This window comes from Hippoglossus stenolepis, chromosome 23, assembly GCF_022539355.2.
Source record: "Hippoglossus stenolepis isolate QCI-W04-F060 chromosome 23, HSTE1.2, whole genome shotgun sequence".
In the NCBI taxonomy this organism is placed as follows: domain Eukaryota; kingdom Metazoa; phylum Chordata; class Actinopteri; order Pleuronectiformes; family Pleuronectidae; genus Hippoglossus; species Hippoglossus stenolepis.
Window position 1 is genome coordinate 11,530,556 of NC_061505.1, and position 8,610 is coordinate 11,539,165.

The 8,610-nt window shown below is 38.3% G+C and overlaps 1 long non-coding RNA gene and 2 pseudogenes across 1 annotated transcript; all 3 read left to right on the forward strand.

Moving 5' to 3' along the window:
- The first annotated feature begins 119 nt into the window (after positions 1-119).
- Positions 120-1,463, forward strand: LOC124851384 (annotated as a pseudogene).
- Positions 1,464-1,742: 279 nt separating this feature from the next.
- LOC124851385 lies at positions 1,743-5,557 on the forward strand (annotated as a pseudogene).
- Positions 5,558-6,544: 987 nt separating this feature from the next.
- LOC124851355 lies at positions 6,545-7,604 on the forward strand. The gene is made up of 2 exons (XR_007032400.1): positions 6,545-6,794; positions 6,957-7,604. It is a non-coding gene; the product is annotated as an uncharacterized LOC124851355 (long non-coding RNA).
- Positions 7,605-8,610: the final 1,006 nt, after the last annotated feature.

Genomic DNA, 8,610 nt, shown 5'->3' on the forward strand with positions numbered 1-8,610 from the left:
ATTAAGCTAAAAATGGGACTGATGGATTCAAAACATAACCCCTCTGTAGCTATATACATTAATATAACAATCTCTATTGTAATAATATATCATTTATAGATATCTGATTATTGACTTAAAAGGTACACTAGTAAAGGGGTGGAAAAATGTTTTCAGATCAAGAGTGGTTTCAGTTTTCTGTCCTTCCAAAGACATATATACATACTAACTTATTTAACACATATCATCCATACCTCCCTAATGCAAAGGGGAATGATCTGAATACCACTGGCCATTGTAATTACGGGTTTAATAATCATTGTTTTCATGCCCACAGAGACACAACAACAGACCTTGTTGGAGGATCTGGGCTTGAAGCAGCGCTACACAGAGAAGCTAACACTGAGCGAAATACTGCAGATTGACCTGAAGGCCATCACTGATGAACCTGCCAAGTGCAACTCAGATCTTCCATGGTATTTCTTGAAGAAACTAATGATGGTTAATGTGACAGCGAGAAATTTACAATCAGAACGTGAATCATCCAATGACGGAGCAACTGAAACGACTGAATTTGACTTCAGTAATCAGAGCGACATGACAGACTCAGGTGACAAGGTAAACCCCCTTGACGTAATCACTGCTCTCTTCCTGTGTTCTGATGGGTTTGTGCAACAGGAAATGGCCCTCAAAATGTCCATGTGTCAGTTTTCTGTGCCTCTCCTGCTTCCAGATTGTGACACAGAGCAGTGCAAACTCATGCTTTGGGCCATGAGAGACATTGTTAAAACGTACAGACCTCAGTCACTTTTACAATCCAAGGGTTTTACTGAAGAAAGAATTGTTCTCTCTGAAATTCCACTGATATCTTTTGTGAGACTGGGGGAATGTTCCATGTCCAAGTCAGAGATTCTCAATAAGCTTTTGAGCAATGACTTTTTTGTTCACCATGATATGGAGTGTGGTGACACCCGTAGAAGAATATCCAATGGCCTGACTGAAATAACTTGGTACCTTCCTTGTGGGAAAAAAAACATTGATATTTTCAGTGAGCCAATAGCTGTAGCTAACTTTCGTGGGGACATTGTTGCATTTTGAAACTCAGTTTCTCTTTTCTTGTGTCAGACATCTGCAGCAGTGTTTGTGTTCTTTTGACAATTTGGACCTGAGTGCAAGCTGCCAACCAACCCACCACAAGGCACAGATGTTTTTGGTCGGTAACCAAGAAAGCAAATGCTTTAGTATGGATGCTCTAAAAACAGTAGCAACAAAGCTGGGCTTAACAAAACATCATTACAAAGACCAAGCAGAACAATTATGCAGACTTTGTCCAAGGTTTGCGGAAAAAAGTCAACGATGTTATTGAGAACACAAAGGAGAAGATGTGCATTGAGAAGATGGCTGACATTGCCCATGAATTGGGAATCTTGGTTGATGAAGACTGTCCAGAGTGTCAGATCACAAGGAAAATGCAGATGCCATAACATCAAAAATTCTAAACATCCCTGACTACAAAGCCACTCAGCTTCCTTGCATGCATGGAAATAGTGGAAGGAATTGACAATTTTAGAGAAGGGGAAGGATTTCTGACTGAAAATCTGGATCTGAAGACATGGAAATATACAAGCAGGGCTTCAGAAAAGAAAGAAAAACTTCTCGAAGAAACAGAGCCTAGAAACATATCAGATGTGCCATGACGTGCTTCATCCAGTGCAATATCAAGCCCAGGCATAGAGAGACGTTATTTCCTGAAATGGATGCGAATGAACCCTTACAACCTGTCTCGAGAAACTGTCTGGCCTCTAGGAAGCAGTACAAAGAAAAAATGCAAAGATGCTGAGAACAAAGAGGCCATCAAAGTCATTGATAAAGAGCTTTCCAACAGCTCACTGGGAATTGAACACTTCTTCCGTAAAATGGGTCAGATCTATGAAGCTTCAGCTCTCTTCCAGAACAATGCGATCTGTCACATAAACAACTACAGCATCTGCCCAAAATCTGTGCAGGATTGTTGTTGGATGGATTTCCCGGAGCTTGTAGATGGAGATGCATCCAACATACCTCACATGGGTGAGTGATGTTCTCTCTGCCTAATGAACTGGTGTCTCCAAAGAACAAGATACTGGTCGTCACGGTTCTTGGAGTTCAGGAGAGCACAGGAAAGTCCACTCTTCTTAACACCATGTTTGGAGTGCAGTTTGCAGTCAGCAGTGGCCGATGTACCTGAGGTGCTTTTATGTTGCTCATCAGAATCAATGAAGATGTCAAAAGACCTTGACTGTGACTTCCATGGTCATCATTGACACTGAGGGCTTAAAGTCAGCAGAGCTTGCACAACTGGATGATAGCCAGAGTACCATTAATGAGCTCGCAACACTTGTTGTGGGGCTGAGGACATCACCATTATCACTATTGCAATGAGAATTCCACACAAATGAAGGACATCCTACAAATAGTTGTGCATGCTTTCAGATGAAAGAGGTGGGCAAAAAGCCTAAAATGCCGCTTGTTCACCAGAATGTGTCAGATGTTTCAGCCAATGAGAACACCTAAAGAGAGAGTGAAACTGCCTTGGATCAGTTAAACGAGATGACCACAGGCAGCAGCCAAAATGGAGAAGAAAGAAAAGAACACCTGCTTCACTGATGTCATGGAGTACAACCCAGAAACTGGGAACTGGTACATTCCTGGACTCTGGAATGGAAACTCACCAATGGCACCAGTCAATGCAGGGTACAGTGAAGCTGTATATCAGTTCAAGAAAACATCACTCCAAATACTAGGAAACTGTGAGTCCTCACAATGACATCTTGAAGTTTAAAAGAGTGGATGTCAAGCCTGTGGGGAGAGCAGTGAAGCATGAAAACTTCCATCTCAGCTTCAGAAATAGTCTAGTGGTTGATGCATACATGAAGCTATGCACAGAATTCAACAAGTGGCAATGGGACTTCAAAGAATCCATATACAAGTGGATAACATATGCTGAAACAACCATCTCAAATTTAGGAACACCTGCTTCCAAATCTAAAATAGTTGACATGAGAGAACCCATCTTGAGTTTGAAAAGTGAAGTCTCCACAAAGCTGATGGAATTGGAGAAAGAGCTTCTTGAAAAACTGAAAAACTATTTCGAGCAAAAAGACGGCCATGTCCATCTCGTAGAAAGATACAAAGAGGACTTTGCAAACAGTGCAAGGAGTCTTCGACGAGACATGGAGAACTCTGTGTATAGTCAACTCACAGCAGCTGCTGAAATCAAACAGGGACAGACAGAAGTTCAAAAAATCAAGGAAAATCACACAAAAGAAATTGAAAGAGCAGTGTGTGCACTGATCGATGAATGTCGAAAGAAAAATATCCAGATGAGAGATGAAGAACTGAACCAAGAATTTGATAAGATGTGGAAAGAAACAGTAAAGAAACTGTCTTTTTCCAAACAAGTGCCAACAAATGTCTTCACCAGTGTCTCCCACTACTTAAGAATAAATCTCTCACCCAAAGGTCATGCATGTGAATTGCTGAGTAAAACAAAACTGCAAGATTGTGGCAAAACGCCTTTCATATATAAAGCCAAAGGAATACTTGAAAAAGCTAAAAAGGGGGCGAGCAATTGGCTACCCATTCAAGATCCCACAATCAGGGTACAGAAGATAGCTGACAACATCATAGATGAATGCATTCAGTATGTGAAGGAAAAAGGGAAAACAGATGCACCTGAAGCAGATGCAAAAACTAAAACTACTCTGATGCTTACATCCAGAGATCCTCTTGATTATTGAGAGAGGCTGCAAAAGCATGAGGATGTAACCGTAGAAATTGAGTTTGAAGTTTCTCTAAAATACACATCTGTGGTATTGCAGCCAGACACTTTCAGAAAATGCACGAAGATTTCCTAAAGGAGAATGACCCTTACGTATGTCTGAAGAAAAACAAAGAAATGTTTTGTGATACTTTCAAAGATGTGTTCCATCAATCGGATCTAGAGCCAGAAGAAGGCAGAAGAATTCACTAACAATGCTTGAAGCCTGCAGTTGAAAACTTTGTCTACAGTAAACTGGGTCCTGCTATCATTACTGAAATGAGGAAACAATCACAGTTCAACACAAGAGTCTACTCCCAAAGTGACATTTTACTGGGATTTGCTCAAAGCATAGCTTCAGAGTACGTATGGCATATCTGGCCATATGAGGTATATGGGGAGTGATACTCAAACAGTGAAACACTTATCAAAAGATTCTAAGATGTTTGAGCTAGTGGATCCGTGATTCTGACTCAAGTATCAGAAGTATGGGGCTGCAATCCACAAGGCCACAAAGAAAACAAGTGATGACTTGAAAACATTCATTAACAACTTCTGTCAGAACTTGGTGATACACTGTCATTTCCAGGATGCACTTGGTGATGTCATGATGCTGAACAAAGCAAACCAGGAACAGTTTGCTGACTGGTTCACAGAGTTTGTGAATAAAATGGAAGAAGCTCTGAGGAAAGAGTTTGAAAGAAGAGACATCCAGAGTATACTTCAACATCTTGATGTCAAGCCCCAGAATGAGCTTTTCACCCAAGTGATTGGATGTGGTAAACAGTGTCCCTTCTGTGCAGTGGCCTGTGTGTGTGGAGGTAGTAACCATTCTGAGCATGAGGCTTCACTGCATAGGCCACAGGGTCTGAATGGATACAAGTGGGAAAAAACAAAAAAACTAGTCACTGACATATGCTCGTCATCTGTGGTGAGTGACAACCTATTTCGTTGTGATGCTACTAAAGGTAAATGGATCTCTTACAAAAAATACACAGACATCTTCCCAGATTGGAAAATTCCTCCAGATGGAAGCTATCAGGCATCAGACTACTGGAAATATGTAATGGCAAAGTTCAATGAGGAGTTTGCAGTAGAATATGGTGTAAAGCCTGCTGATATTCCTACAACCTGGAAAAATATCTCACTTCAACAGGCAGAACAGAGTCTCAAAGAGTCATTTAACTTCAACTGAGAGACAACAAGCTGTCTGATTAGAGAAGTGCACATCCTCCTCATTACACTGATTCATTATCCTGTCATGGATAATTTGATCCATTTGTGTTCACCTTTATCTGAGAATGTTTTTACGTCTTTAACAAAGTAATCTGCTTTAACTCTGTGTTGATGAGCTCACTGAAATACAGTCTGATAGTCTGTGTACATTCTAGGAGCACATGTTAAGAAACATACCAAATAGATTTTAGGATTTTGTTTGACATAACATCATTATCTTGCCTCGAAAAACATCCACGCAAATAATCAAGACAGAAATTGTCAAATTTAATGTTTGATGTTATTTTTTTGTTTCTATGACAATCCTGATGTCAAATATTTACATATATTGTCTCTTATTAAAACATGACCATGTCTGTATGTGGTATCATCCTTATCAAACAGGATTTAAAAAATCAGAATTTAAAAATCTGTTCCTGTTCCTGTGACGTATCTAATGTGAAATATTTACATTTCCAATGTAGGAAAATATTAAGTGTATATGTCAATATGTTGTTGAGTTTTTTTTCTCTTTAAATCTTTTTATTTTCTCCCTCAGAATGAAGGGTTTCTTTGTTTTGAGTTTTATCTTGTGGTAACTATTTACACTTTGAAAGGAATCAAAAGATCATTCACTCCATTTGTGGTGTTGTCAACATGTACGGATGAATTACTCAATTAAACAGATTCCATAAAGAAACAATGGCAGTGCTCAGCATGTATTCTTCAATGTTCCCCAAAGCACAATCACAGCATACAGAACACAACAGGAATACTATCACCTTTAACTTTTCTTTTTTCAAATTACTTTTTCATATCTACAGTCATAGGATTTGTGTAGGTTTGCTGCTGTGCTAAATCGGCATTTACTGTCATGGGTTTTTATTCACAGTAATGGGAACGTGACATCCAGGTGAACCTTCTAAATTTACTAACCAGTCTGATACATTCAGTCGTTTTTTTCTCACAGGAGTAGAAAGTAAGCTTTAGTTACAATTTTCAAGTTTCAGCAAATCAGTTCTGATTTTGCTGGTAGGTCTACAGGGTGGCTCTTTTTAAAATCTCCTCACATGAAGCAGACTTATTATCTTTGTGTTTTTCATTTGCTTTGTGTTGACAGTGTGCTTTAAAGGAGGTTATTGTTTCTCACCCACCCAACAGCAAGGTGTGTCATAAGCTTGGCAGGAAAAGGCCAGTTACAAAAGATGAATATTTAATGTGTTACATTAAGTCAGGAAACCATCAAGCCAAATCATTTTCACAACTATATATTAGAGTCTGCATAGTTCAAATGCAATAACCTATAAACACTCCATTAAATAGTTATTGAATCTGGTAATCTTATTGTATTGTGGAGTGATAAAATCGATGTACTTTTGTATGAAAACAAGCAGCTAGTTTGAACCGGTAAATGAGTCATTGAGACCTTTTATCTACTTCAGGATTTCTGTAGCTTACTAAGCAAGATCAATTTAAAGTAGCAGTGTGTAAGAGATGTCTATGATTTCTAATGCCTTTGCACAAACGTGATATAATCCTATCTGCTATATTAACTCTGTAGTGAGCCTAAAATAAAAACCGTAACGGAAAATACTTTAATAATAATAAGTAATAAACAATAAATGTACCACTGAAAAACCAAAGGAACGGCCCAGGCTTCATCTGAGAAGTGAAAGTGAAAGTTAAAGTGAGGCGTGGTGAAACAGGAAATGAGGATAAACACCTTGTTGTCTCCACGATGGAAATCTACTGAGAGACAAAGAGTTTCTGACGCTGAAGTCTCCAGTTTTCTGTTGAACAGGTAATTTACCAAATCAATATAAATTCAATCTGTTGTTTGATAGATTAGTTTTATTACTATGCACCAGAAATACAATGTTAGTTAACTTCCCACCACCTCAGGATGTGAAATTATATATTACAGGAGGAGACTACTGTGTCATGTATCACTTTTTTTCTTAAGGTTCTTTTACAGCTTTCTGACCCTGATACATCAACTCCAATGAAAGAAAAACCCTTTTCAGATCCAGCTTTGTTTAGCAATGGAGTTTACACTGGAATTAATATTGCAATGTTTATTCTCTGATGTTTTATTATCAACAAAAAGTTTCTTTCTTCCATTCTTTGTTATTTTCTCTCCTTTCTGACTGCCATTTCACCATATCTATTATAAAAAGTTTTAAATGCTTTAGTGTTTCATTTTTGTTGTTTCCACAGCTTGCATTTGAAATAAATCACTCACATCCACAGTCCATGTTCAAAGTTGCTAACATGTATATCAGATATTGAATGGTTGAAAACCGGAATTTCAGCTTCACAAGTCTTTACAAATATATATATTTTTTTTAAATATGCATTTTTATAAATATAGTCTTTTTGTAACTCTTGTGGAATACAAACACTGTAAGTCATTCTCATTTAAGCATTACTTTTGCCAAACTGGATATGAATGTCAAATATTATATTAATAAGTATTGTAACTGTTTTCAACAGGACAAATATTCGTCCTTGAAAAGCAAAGCTGAATCATGGTGCCTTTCACGCAGACCAACCTGTGTAAAAAATCTGTTTATGTATATAATATAAATACAAAATAAATACAGCAAATCTGTTTAATGTCCCTTTTATTATTGCAATTTTCATTACAGTGTAAACCCAATTGAACAAATATTTATAGTGAAAAATATGAATATATTCATAAGAAAATTCACAATTTCAAAGCAAATGTGTGAAAATAGTCATAGAAAAACTAATAAATAAAAAAGATACAACAGAAGTAATAATAATAACGCAAATGATATCGTTCTGCACCTAGTATATGCAGCTGTGTGAATACCTGTGGTACTATATGAAGCTTCCAGAGCGGTCTAAAACCCAAACATCCTCCTGGTACTGCCTCTGAATATGTAAAACACTTCTAGGCAGTACTGGGAGAAGTACAGTGGTAGACTCACACAGTTTTCAGGATCCTGACCACAGCATTTCCTCTGGCTGTCTGAAAGGTGTGTCCCACAGTTGGTAGGGAAATAAGTGGTTCCCAGCAGAAGGTGGGTCACCATGTCTGCAGCTGTCAGCCCCTGTGCTGCTCCACACTCATCTCTTCAGGAAGTGTCTGAAAACAAACAAAGGAGAAACTCAGAGAAGGCTTTATTATTAGATCTATATTATGTTGGTTATATGATAATGTCAGTTATTAGGGGTCATAAGCTGGAATGTTTTTTATCCCACATGTGTAAAACAATGACAAGATATTCCTGTAACATACAGTATTCATATAATTATTGTTCAGTGGTTTCTGAGACAGCTAATGTTACATTAACATTACTCAGTGAGATGTCAACACAGAGCTGTGGTATAAAAACACTTTGTTGTATTGTTCTTGTTGACATCAACAAGATTAGTAATATAATAAAACAACAAACCTGTGTAGCTTCAGTCAGGTCCCAGTGGCTCCTCCTCCTCCTCCTCCTCCTCCTCCTCCCCTCCTCCTCCTCCTCCAGAATCTCCCCCCTCTTCTCTCCTTACCTCAGTGCAGCTCTCAGCTGTTCGTGTGTAAACGGAGAAAACACGTGTCTTCTGCTAACGCCGTTTCCCTGTTATCAGGCTGAACGAGTCTG